The sequence below is a fragment of the Pleurodeles waltl genome, chromosome 6 (genome assembly GCF_031143425.1).
Source record: "Pleurodeles waltl isolate 20211129_DDA chromosome 6, aPleWal1.hap1.20221129, whole genome shotgun sequence".
NCBI lineage: Eukaryota > Metazoa > Chordata > Amphibia > Caudata > Salamandridae > Pleurodeles > Pleurodeles waltl.
In genome coordinates this window covers 716,857,674-716,870,106 of record NC_090445.1, presented here as the reverse complement: position 1 = coordinate 716,870,106, position 12,433 = coordinate 716,857,674, and positions in this window count along the sequence as shown.

Sequence of the window (12,433 nt, the reverse complement as noted above, 5' to 3'; positions counted from 1 at the left end):
GAGCTGTGAAGTCGTCCCTCGTGCATTGTAACTCAAACGCTCAATAGCAGGCAGAATGATATGTGAAATAGCCAATAGCATGTGGTAAGAGAAATAAACTCACGTAGGTGGAGTGAAAGCGCACTCTTTTTTATTGTAGAACACAGGTAATAATACGCTGGGCAGACAGCTGATCTGACATCCCAGACCTAGTAACTAGCAGTCATGCTAGTGTGATGGCACTATTGTCTGCTAAGTTGAACTGAAGCTTGGGCTGTGCCTGTTGTATACACATCTAGTTGGTTGTAGGTGGAGTGTCTATGGACAAAGGCAGCAGGCTGCAAGGGGGCGCCCTAAATCTTTTACGAAAACCGGCACATGGCACTAAGAAGCAGTGCTTTAAATGGGAAAAAATAAGTGCAGGTACTGCTTAACATGAGCTAGTAGTGTGGTGGGTGGGGCTAGGGGCGGGGCTAAGAGCAAGACACAGGATACTTTATGACTTAAATAACCCTTGCAGCAATACTAAAAACATAAGTGTGTTTAAATAAAACAGGTTAACTCGTTACACAAGATGAAAGCGAAACAATTATATTTTAAAATTTCTTTTGTTTTGTAATATTTGCAGCTTCTTAATGCCGTATTTTTATTTGGTGTACTTTTGCACAATACTATATATTATTGAGCGTGCACACAGACAGAAAGAAACAAGCAGACACAAAGCATTCCACACTGTCCTCCTTAAAGTGTCCCGATTTCTCTCTCTCTCTTTCATTCGCCTTTCTCTCACAAAAAAACACACACACATACAAGAAGGCAAACACATACCTAAACAGACCCTCGTTCTAAAAGAAGCAGGAGGGATTAAAGCCATATTAAACTTTCCTCCTATGGCTTTCTTGGTTATCTCTGTCAGCGGGGCTGCGTCAATTCCTGTGTTTGCACATATGTACACAGTAGTGGGAACGTGATGGACAGCACAGGGCCTGAATGGGCCCTGTTCTGTCAAACACAGCGTGATGGCGAATACCCAGACATTAGCCACTTAATCCCTGCTGAATAGCTCAGGGGGGGTCGGCTCAGAGCTACAGCAGCACCTTAGCTGTCAGAGGCAGGTTCAACTCTGACAGCCTAGTGCTCACCAGCAGCTATTAAGCCTACCTTTCATGAGTACCGGTACTCTTCTTGGCAGCAGAGAAGTGCCGGTACTCAGAGTGAGAAAAATAAGAAGTGCCGGTACTCAGTACCGGTGAGTACCGGCCCATTTAAAGCACTGCTAAGAAAAAGTAAAACTGCCTTGTTTTTCCCAGGAAGGCATAGAATCATTCATTCATTGTTCTCAGCAGCGCCACGTGGCGTCACAGGAGCTCTGCAGAAAAGGCGGCGCTCACTGGAGCGAAAGATCCGACTAGTAGCAGCACGTTACACCTGAGAATTGCCCAACCCCTTTATTCGAGAGAAGGGCTCACTGCATCAATACATCTACATCTGCTACGGATCCGAGTTAGCAAGGGAATCCCCTCAAAGAGCCCTCTAAACATGTAACAGATATGGATCTATTCCAGTTTTTTTTAACCCAACATGAAATGCTAATGTTGTTCAATTAAATGTATATCAGCTCTACTGAGAAGTGCAAGAGCTAGCCAATTAAAAGTACGCCACCCCGAAAATCATCATTATTGGTCTATTCAAATGAGAGCAACGTCGTCTAACTATCCTGGCCGTCCCCTGCTGAGGGGTGCTGGCAGGGTAAGGATCGGCTGTATTAATCGAGTCATCTATCAGACTAGAAATAGTAGCTGGGTTCTGGAGACCGAACTTCATCACTGCAGTAGACACAGTAACCCATTGAGCTATATCCATCTGCCAGACCGCTAACACGATGGTGGGGAGGCAGCCGCCAAGCCGGAGGCCTCCCACTGCCGTATTATGATGTTTCCTCAGGCTGACTGGCAGAAATACTGTAGTGAGTGAAACAGCATTGGCCACGGCGCTCAGAGAGAGCCAAGGCCAATGCTGCCGCACACAGCACACTCGAAATGTACACTGGCAGACAGTGTGCATTCCGAATATGCTGACGGGGGTATTGTGGGCAGTGCAGGGGCCTCCCTGTAGCCCCAGCTCTGCTTTCCGCCAACCCTTATAAAAGGCTGGTGGAAAGGAAAGTATTGATCAGCACGGCGGTGATTCTGGCAGTGGCAGCTGTGTGCTGGCAGTCTGACTGCCAGCATCGTAATGTGGAGGCCGGACCGCCAAGGTTGTGGTGGTTTAACTGCCACCGCAGGTACGGTGTCCATGTACCACCATACTCGTAATCAGTCCCTTAGTCTTAGTAAACTGTATGCACACACAAATGACAAAGGGCTTTGTTGTCTGGAAATACCTAGAGCTGGTGGCAGTGGCAGTATATTTTATCTCTATTTCCTCTTACTTATCTCCCCTTTCTTGGCTGCTCTCACTGGTTTCAGTTATTCATCATTAATGATTGGAGCTGAATAGCTGAGGTCATAGCTTGCAAAACCGACTCTGCCTTGCAGGGGCTGATAAGATAGAAAAAATATCCAGCCAAACTCATGAATCCTGCGGTGTTGTAGCCAGTGTTTCATGGGACCTAGTATGCTATATATATATATGTACATATATATATATATATATATATATATATATATATATATATATATATATATAAGTTTACAGGAGGGACGTTATAGTTAGGAAATAGATTTTAAAAAACACAGAGATTCACTTAAAAAAAACAAAGATTACAGGGATGTTATAGGTAGGTTCTGAATTTACACGTACAAAAGCATAGAAATTCAGCAGTTAGAGTTATTTTAAGTAACTATAACTCACACCCTAAGGTAGCTATAGCTCGTGACTGAGTGGTTGCCTCAGCTGCAACCCCTACCTTGCCCCTTGCAAACCCTGGCACTCTGTTTGTGAACCTTGGCCTTAGAGGAGGCAAAATCAGAGCCAGGAGCACAAGGGTATTTTGTTCATGCAAATGTCCTTTGGAGCTCCATTTTCATTTGTTTCCGTCAGTGTTTTACTACACTAATGGTGAATAATATGTTATTCACTATTAGTGTAATAAAGAATGGAGAACAATTAGCTGGAATATGACCCTCACTAGCATCTGAGGTAAGTAACCATACTATTAAATGTATTCTGTGTGTGTGCCTGCAGGTGACAGTCGGTGTATGTGCATGTTTATGTATGTATGTGTCAAAGTGTGTGTGTATTAGCATGTGTGTGAGTATAAGTAAAGGTCCAATGGAGTGTGATATCACTTCCACTCCCCCTGGCATTTTAGTGAATTGACCTTTATGTTGTAAACTTTGTTTTTTCAGTGAATTACTATGGTTTTTATTAATGTAAACTAATTTTAATTACTATGCATTAATCCAATCACCGTCACTCATGGCCTTTGGCCGTGCGCAGCGGCCACCCTCCATAACCACCCAAGCCCCCACCACGCACAGCATTTGGCTGTGCATGGCAGGAGTTGGCCTCAAGGTCTGTCTCTCTGGGTGTTAAAATAAGTGTGAGAGTGTCTGGGTGTGAGAGTGGGTGTTAGAGGTTCTAGGTGAGTGTGAGAGTGGATGTGAGAGTGGGCTTGAGAGAAGGTGTGAGAGGGTGTCTCTGCGTCTGCGTGTGTGAGTGTCTGTGTAGGTCCGTAAGTGGGTGTGTAAATGTCTGAGTGGGTCTGTGCATGGTGCATGAGTGTCTAAGTGGGTCTGTGAGTGGGTGGTTGAGGGTCTGAGTGGGTCTGTGAGTGGGTGAGTAAGTGCCTGAGTGGGTCTTTGAGTGGGTATGTCAGTGTCTGAGTGGGTTTGTGAGTGGGTATGTGAGGGTCCGAGTGGGTCTGTTAGTTCACGAGTGAGTGTCTAAATGGATCTGTGAGTGGGTGCGTGCGTATCTGAATGGGATCATAATACAGCAAACTGGATATCTGTCACATTTGTAATGGAGTATTTCCCTGTTGTGTATCCATTTTAGCTATAGTTTTATACATGTTATTTTAGCAAACTAGACCTGCTGTTGTGCACTTTAACCTAGATATATTTTATTCAGCTTTGTTTCATTATTTTAACATTAGCCACATTTGCGATCTTGCTTTATTTTCTCTATCTAGCTGTTCTTCGCCTAGGTCTGCACTGCGTTCTTAAACAAGACATTTCTTTCACTCTGTGCTTTCTCAAGGCTACAGTAAGATAGATTGCTGGCAAAAGTGGTACGCTTTGTCTCTAAAGTTCACAGAAACATACACACTCTTAAGTGGGGATACTTTCTTGCAACATCAGATTTTATTATAAAAACTCTACATTGACCCATGTACGTTAGAGGGAGATTCTACCCAGATGACCAAGTCTGTATGCTGATTGCTTTGCTGCAGTTGCTTGTGTAGATTACAGGCCTCTTGTTCAGGTATGAGGGATGATGTCTTCCCAGGGGGAACCTGAAAGGCAGAATTAGAGCTTAACATGCCGTGCTCTAATATAGCTTAGGTAGGAACTATCTCTACAAACCTTAGTGACAGTATGGTATTGTTATTCTTGTGTTTTACTCTCCTTGTCACAATTTTAATCTTATTGTGCTTCATCGTCCTAGTTATTGCAATACATGCTTTATTATCTAAGATGCAGTTACTTCAATAAAACCTTATTGAACTATACTCAGCCTCTGATTGTCCTTGCATATGAGAGACTAATGTAACTGAGAGAAACGGATGAGATCCGAGATTCCCTGTCATGCACCTGGTTGCCCCATCATCCCTGCTCTTGGGTGGAGATGAGGCACTGCTAGTTGGCCGGAATGACCATGTATTAGGCCGACAGGTGTCACATGGTGTGGAATCAGACTCAGTCCCCCACAGTACAGGTGATTCTGCTGCCCGAATCCAGTAGTCTCATTAGGATAATGAGAACCTACGTGACATGGTGCCACCAGCATTTGGTCAGGCACTAATTTTTGGGTCCTCCTGAGTATCTCTGTCTCACTACGTGCAAAAGACACCTCAGTACTATATTCAGAGACATCCGTGGTAATGAGTATTTTTCCTCCTCAGCTAAGTAGGGAGTACCTAACTAACGCTGTATGTTGTTCAAGCTTGAACATTAAAAGGATAATCCCCATTTGGTGGCCTTATCTCTGAACAAAATTTACCATTTACCATGGCGAACCCGCAACGGTTAGCAATTGCAGTTAATATGCGACCACCCATTACTGAACATTTATTGGCACATGGCCTAACGGCCCAGGGGTGTCCAGTTATATTTGTAGTTGAAGCTCATGCAGCATACAGAACATACATTTTCTATTCTTGGGTCACATTTCCAGCAGCTGATGGGAACACAAATACATTTCACCACTATACACCTGCAAACATTCCCTCACAATTTAGAGCTTATGCATATTTAGAAATACCGCTATCTTATCAAGACCATAATAATTGGCTTGATGGCGCCCTACCACACACAATCCTACATGTTAGATTAGGTTCTCTAAGTAATGATGGTCCTACCTGGACTTTATTGGCCACATATACACCGCACCCTGATGCAGCAACCTTGGCGGTAGCTGAGGTTCGCCGCTTATATACTGAGATTACAGCAATATATACACTATTAGTACAGTTTGTAATGCAAACATTAAATACAAAACCAGCACGTGCTGCCCTGGTGCAACCACATGCAGCAACGCCATGCATTAATCCTGTGACTGTACATTCGATCATGGGTAAGGTACCCACCAAACGGGAAGAGATTCCGTTTTGGTTAGCTCAAAAAACAAATGCACTGGAAGCAGTATTTCCCCATAAAGGACCACAGGATAAGCATAGAATATTAATCATGTGCTTGCCATTTGTGATGGTTCCCACAGTAGATAACTGCAATACTTGGGGCACGGTATTTGCCACGCTCTATACTACCGCACACGGTACACCAAGACTTGCCAATCTTCTGGAAGTGTTAAAACAAATTCAAGATGGATATGGGGCTGCCCCGGCCCTAGACTTAGGGATGCAACTTATGGGCAATTTTGCCACTGTATTTTCCATTATTCCGACAAGACGGAAGTCCTCATCTTTGGCTCCACTCCCTCCGCATGGGATGACTCGTGGTGGTCTGCCTCTCTTGGAGCCACTCCGACACCCACAGACCAAGCACGCAACCTAGGATTCATCTTGGATTCCTCATTATCCATGACCCAGCAAGTCAACACGATCTCCTCCTCCTGCTTCAACACCCTCCGCATGCTCCGAAAGATCTACAAATGGATCCCCACCGAAACCAGAAGAACAGTCACCCAAGCCCTCATAAGCAGCAAACTGGACTACAGCAATGTCCTCTACCTAGGAACCATGGCCAAACTCCAGAAGAGGCTGCAACTCATCCAACACTCCTCCGCTCACTTCATCCTGGACTTCCTCGTCCTCTGCCACATCACAGGCCATCTGAGAGACCTGCACTGGCTTCCAGTCAACAAGAGAATCAGCTTCAAACTCCTCACCCACGCTCACAAAGCACTGCACACCACCGGACCAGAATACCTAAACAGATGGCTCTCCTTCCACACCCCGACCCGGCATCTCCGCTCCACCAACCTCACCCTCGCAACCATCCCACACGTCTGTAGAACTACAACCGGCAGCAGATCATTATCGCACCTCGCCAAGATGTGGAACACTCTTCCCACCCACCTGCGTCAGACCAAAGACCTCCTTACCTTCAGGAAACTTCTCAAGACCTGTCTGTTCAAACAGTAGCAGCACCTCTCTCCCTCCCCCCACCTCAGCTCATTGAGACCCTCTCGGGTGAGTAGTGCACTTTACAAATTTCTGATTGATTGTTTGATTATACTAAGTAACCTTAAAGGAGAAGCAGGAGCACTAGCAGTGCGTATGCAGCTCTGGGACGTTCCTGCACAGGATCAAGAACGTGAGCTGCCAAAGATTATTGCAGGGCCTGTTGTTGTATTGGCTGAGATAGTCAGGGGGCCAGACCCATAAAACCACAATTTCAGGGTAAATCTAATAAAGATTCTACCAAGCAAGCACCTCGGGGGTCTAAAAAATGCTGGGATAAATAAACAACAAACACCTAAAAAAGAAAGGGGAGAATCTTCGCATTCGGAGACCCCTCAGAATAGATATCATCTCAGAAATAGAGATAATATAAAAACGCCTGACAGATATCAATATACTGATACACGCCAATCATGTTCCTTTCAGGACTCACCGGAAAAACGCAGTGAGAGAGGTGGGCAGTGGTAAAATGAGTATGTAAAACCGAGACAGGAATCACAACGCTCAACAGAAGTTTCTGTTAAAAAAGAAGAGAAACTTCCCCAAACAAAAACCCCAATTTAAAAACAAAAAAGTGTCAGCAGTTGCTATTCGTCATGCCACTCAGGAAGCGGGCTCCATTGAAGAACAAGAGGTGGGCACTAGCTCTGCTAGACAGCACAGCAGAGGTCACAATAGTTCGCCGGAATCTTCAAGAGCATCTGGAGGTGAAAGCAACTGATGACTTCCTACAAGTTGAAACTGTGAACATGCGTGTCTCCATGCTTGACAGGGTGTACAAAGCAACAATACAGTTAGAAGGAAACATTGAACGCACAATAGATGCAATCTTTTGGGACCACGTGGTCTATATCTATGATATTTTACTGAAAAGGGTTGTCTACCTGATTTTGTCCGTACTTGCCCATATGGGAAAGAGGTCATCAAACCTTCTTTCTCACCTCTTGTTCCTGATAAGCTCGTAGAATTGTACGTCATTGATTGGGCATTGAAACAGGCACCCACGTTATACCGCAACCACGTAGGATGCGATAAAGATTCCCCCTATTATGTAATTTCAATTAAAAATCAACCTCAACCTCACCCCAATACCCAATAAAACATGATGCTAAAGCACCTGTGAGGGAAATCCTCAACAACCAGATTACCAGGGAGTATTCGAACCCTGTGTCTCACCAATGAATAATCCTTTATTCCATGTAGCTAAACCGGACCATTCACACAGAATAGTCTTAGACTACAGACACTTAAATGGTCATACACGTACATATGCTATACAGAATTCTCATAGCACAGCACTTATGAACAACATAGTGCCAAAAAATACAAAACAACATTGGATATTTCCAATGGTTTCTTCTGCCCAAATATAGCGCCTGAGAGTAGAGACTTAACAAGTTTCAGTGCACTAGGCTCCCAGAAAAAATTCTGTCATTTATCACAGGGGTACAAGAACAGTCCAGGACTGTTTGCAGCTCGTATAACTTCAATATTGCATGACATTGACCCCGAAGCATTTTCCTATGTAGATGACATCTACCTTACAGTCGATGAACTACTGCAACATCTAAGACGGGTAGCTCTCATTGTTGTAGGATTTGCCGAATTCGGCTATAAATTCAACTTTAAAAAACAAAAATAGCCTTTCTTAGTGTCCTGTTTCTGGGATACGAATTATCAGTGAAAGAAAGAGCCTAGCGCCACAAATTTTAGAAAAATGCACACAATTACAACCGCAAATACTATTAAAAACTCTAGTCACTTTTGGGTTTTCTAAATTTTGGCGAATTTACATTCCAGATTAGGCATCATGTATCAAACCCTTCGATGCCTTGATACATCCTGACTTTTCCAGTAAATTCTGGACAGTCAAACACACTTGCATTCTCAGAGCATTGCAACAAGACATGCTTGCAGCACAACACCTACACACAAGGGATAATAAAAAAAAATCTGGTCATCAGTGTAATTGCTGGTGCCATTGGTTTCACCTATGTAACATTCAATGAGGGTGAAACAGTCCAGATTGCATAAAATCACATTTGTACTCTACAACAGAACAACACTTTGCTCATACTGAGAAAATTCTCTCTGCTGTTCAGATGGCTGTCATTAAAGAGAAACCACTAGCCCAGGGGAAACGCATAATTGTTGTATCTCCAATCCCAGCCCTTGAGGCTGTTAACAAAGCCAGTGTTCCAAACGCTAAAGCATTACATCCACGTTGGATCCAATGAGCAAAATCTCTGACAGCCACTATTGTTGACTTTATTTTTGACCCAAAATTACAAACTCAAGAGTTTTTGCAATATGAGCTAGAATACCCAGTTCTGGCAAATACATTGCTTATTGATAAATATCAAAGAGTCATGTACACCGATGGCTCAGCACAACCTGCTACAGGCACAACCTGCTACAGGCACAACCTGCTACAGGCACAACCTGCTACAGGCATGAAGCTTCAATACTCTGCTGCTTGCGCAGTCGTAAGCGGCTATATGGAGGGTAGTAAATTCTATCCACAACATACCTTTACGCAAACCCTAGGGGATTGCACTGCACAACTAGCAGAGCTAAAAGCTCTGGTGATGGCACTGGAACATACAGATCCTGACCAGCTAACGCTGATTGTCTGTGATTCGTACTATTGTGCCCAGTTCTTTAATGAATACCTGCATTTCTGGCGCAAGAATAGGTTCAGAGAATCCAAAGGTAACACCATCAAACACAGACTTCTGTGGGAGAAAGTAGCGGACCTGAAGGAAACGCTACCAAATGTCCATGTTGTACATACACTTGGACACCAGCGCATCGGAATACACGTTGATGGGAATACACGTGGTGATGAAGCAGCCAAATCAGCAGTAGCTACGGCTTCTGTTGCTGTAGTAACTCGTTCTAGGACGAAACCGGACAATAAAATATGGGCTGCTGTGACAGCCACCGCTGGAGGCACACACTTGCCAAAAGCATATCCTGCTAAATATTCCTACCGGATGGCAGACTTGTTTTCCGCCATAGCTATAATACCAGGTGTGGGTATTCGCGCGATTCCAAAGATCGAAGACCAGAGTTGATCAAAGAACAGCATGAGGGAGTTGCTTCTGCCCATGCTGGTGTGGCGGCTATAATATAATTGTTGCAAGCTCGTTATTGGTGCCCAGGACTATACAAACAGACCAAGCAGTATGTCCTTTGTTGTGATATCTGGCAACAAATTACGGGGTCCACCATGAAACGCCTACCCCTCCTAATTTTTAACAAACCATTACAATGTGTCTACTTGGACCATTGCGGTCCCTTGACACTTGACAGTGCATACAAATACATCTAAGTCGCAGTTGACTCCTGCTCCAGATTTCTATGGGTATGGCCGCAACGCTCAGCTGACGCTCGGACTGTTATTAAAGATTTGCAAGTCTTTATCAGCCCATATGCAGTTGCGACTTTCTACTCGGACCAGGGCCCTGATTCGCCTCAAGGGTATTCAGCAACATCTTGGCTTCGCTAGGGGTCCAACTCCATTACTCGTCTCCATTTCATCCCGAGGGAAGTAGTGTCGTGTTGCGACAAAACCAAGATTTAAAGCAATCCTTAACAGCTAGAGAACTAGGTACTGGTCGCAGTTGAGTTATTCACCTGTATAGAGTCCAGAGGGCACTTAATATTCTGCCTAGAAGGTCCCTGGGGGTCGTACTTCATACGAGTGCCTGTTTGGAAATCAAATGTATGTTTTAGATCTTGATGGTCCTGGCTTGGAGGTGGCAGAAACACCCTTTGACATAAATGAACGTGTCACTGTCTTGCAGGAATTACAACAGTTCTTTGATGACAGCGCTTCTGCCAGTGCTGTCTCTTTAGGAATTAAGGATGTACCAATAATATCTACCAGCTGGATTCCAAAGGTTGGGGATCTAGTACGTGAAAAATTTGCTGTAAAAAAGGAGTTTGGTCCTTCCTATCGTGCACCGGGTCCAGTCCTGGGAATACATGGTACCAGAACTGTCAATCAATCAATCAAACAAATTTGTAGAGCGCGCTACTCACCCGTGAGGGTCTCAAGGCACTGGGGGGGGGAGATGAAGGGGGGAACAGGGAGGGTCACTGATCGAACAACCATGTCTTGAGGTTCTTTCTGAAGAGCAGGAGGTCTTTGGTTTTGTAAAGGTTGGTGGGGAGGGAGTTCCAGGTTTTGGGTGCGAGGTAGGAGAAGGACCTGCTTCCTGTGGTGGTGCGTTGGATGCAGGAGACTGTGGCTAGGGCGAGGTCGGCTGATCGGAGGTTGCGTGTGGGAGTGTGGAAGTTCACTCTTTCATTGAGGTAGGTTGGGCCGGTGTTGTGGAGGGATTTGTGTGCGTGGATGAGGATCCTGAATGTGATTCTCTTGTCTATGGGGAGCCAGTGAAGGGATTTGAGGTGTGGTGAGATTTGTTTGTGGCGGGGGAGGCCAAGGACGAGGTGTGCGGCTGTGTTCTGGATTCTCTGGAGTTTGCGGTTGAGTGTGGTGCCGGCGTAGAGGGCGTTACCGTAGTCCAGTCTGCTGCTGATGAGCGCGTGGGTGACTGTCTTCCTGGTCTCTGGGGGAATCCATTTGAAGGTTTTTTTAGAGTGCTGAGTGTGTGGAAGCAGGAGGAGGTTAGAGCATTGATTTGCTGTGTCATGGAGAGGGAGGGGCCAGGATGATGCAGAGGTTGCGTGCGTGGTTTGCGGGGGTGGGTGTGGGGCCTAGGGCGGTGGGCCACCAGGAGTTGTTCCATGTGGTTTTGTTGGGGCCGAAGATGATGATCTCGGTTTTGTTGGAGTTGAGCTTGAGGTGGTTAGTGGTCATCCAGTTGGCGGTGTCGAGGAGAGCAGCGTGTAGGTTGGTTTTGGCGGTGGTGGGGTTGCGGGTGAGGGAGAGGATGAGTTGGGTGTCATCTGCATAGGAGAGGATAGTGATTCCGTGTGCTCGGAGGATGTTGGCTAGGGGGGTCCTGTAAATGTTGAAGAGTGTAGGGCTGAGGGAGGACCCTTGGGGGACTCTGCAGGTGATCTTGGTAGTGTTGGAGTGGAAGGGTGGAAGGCGGACTCTCTGGGTCCAGTCGGTGAGGAAGGAGGTGAGCCAGTCTAAGGCTTTGTGGTGAATTCCTATGTTGTGGAGGCGTGTGCGGAGTGTGTGGTGACAGACGGTGTCGAAGGCTGCGGAAAGATCTAGGAGGATGAGTGCGACGGTCTCGCCTTTGTCGACTTTGGTCCTGATGTCGTCAGTGCAAGCTGTGTGAGGGGTCCAGAGTGTTGTTTGCTTCGAGGAAGTGGAATAGGCGGGCGTTGACTAATTTCTTGGCAACATTGGCGGGGAAAGGGAGGGGCGAGATAGGGCGGTAGTTGGAGAGGATCTCAGGGTCTGCTTGTTTTTTGTTCAGGAGAGCGGTGATTTCCGCGTGCTTCCAGGGGTCTGGGTAGGTGGCAGAGTCGAAAGAGGAGTTGATTATGTTGTAGAGTATGGGGACGATGGTTGTTCTGGCTTTGTTGTAGATGCGATGTGGGCAGGGGTCAGAGGGGGATCCGGAGTGGGTGGAGTTCATGGTTTTTTCGGTTTCTTCATGTGTGGTGGGGGTCCAGGTGGAGAGTGTGGTGGGGGGTCAAGAGTGGGGGTTGGGTTGGGTG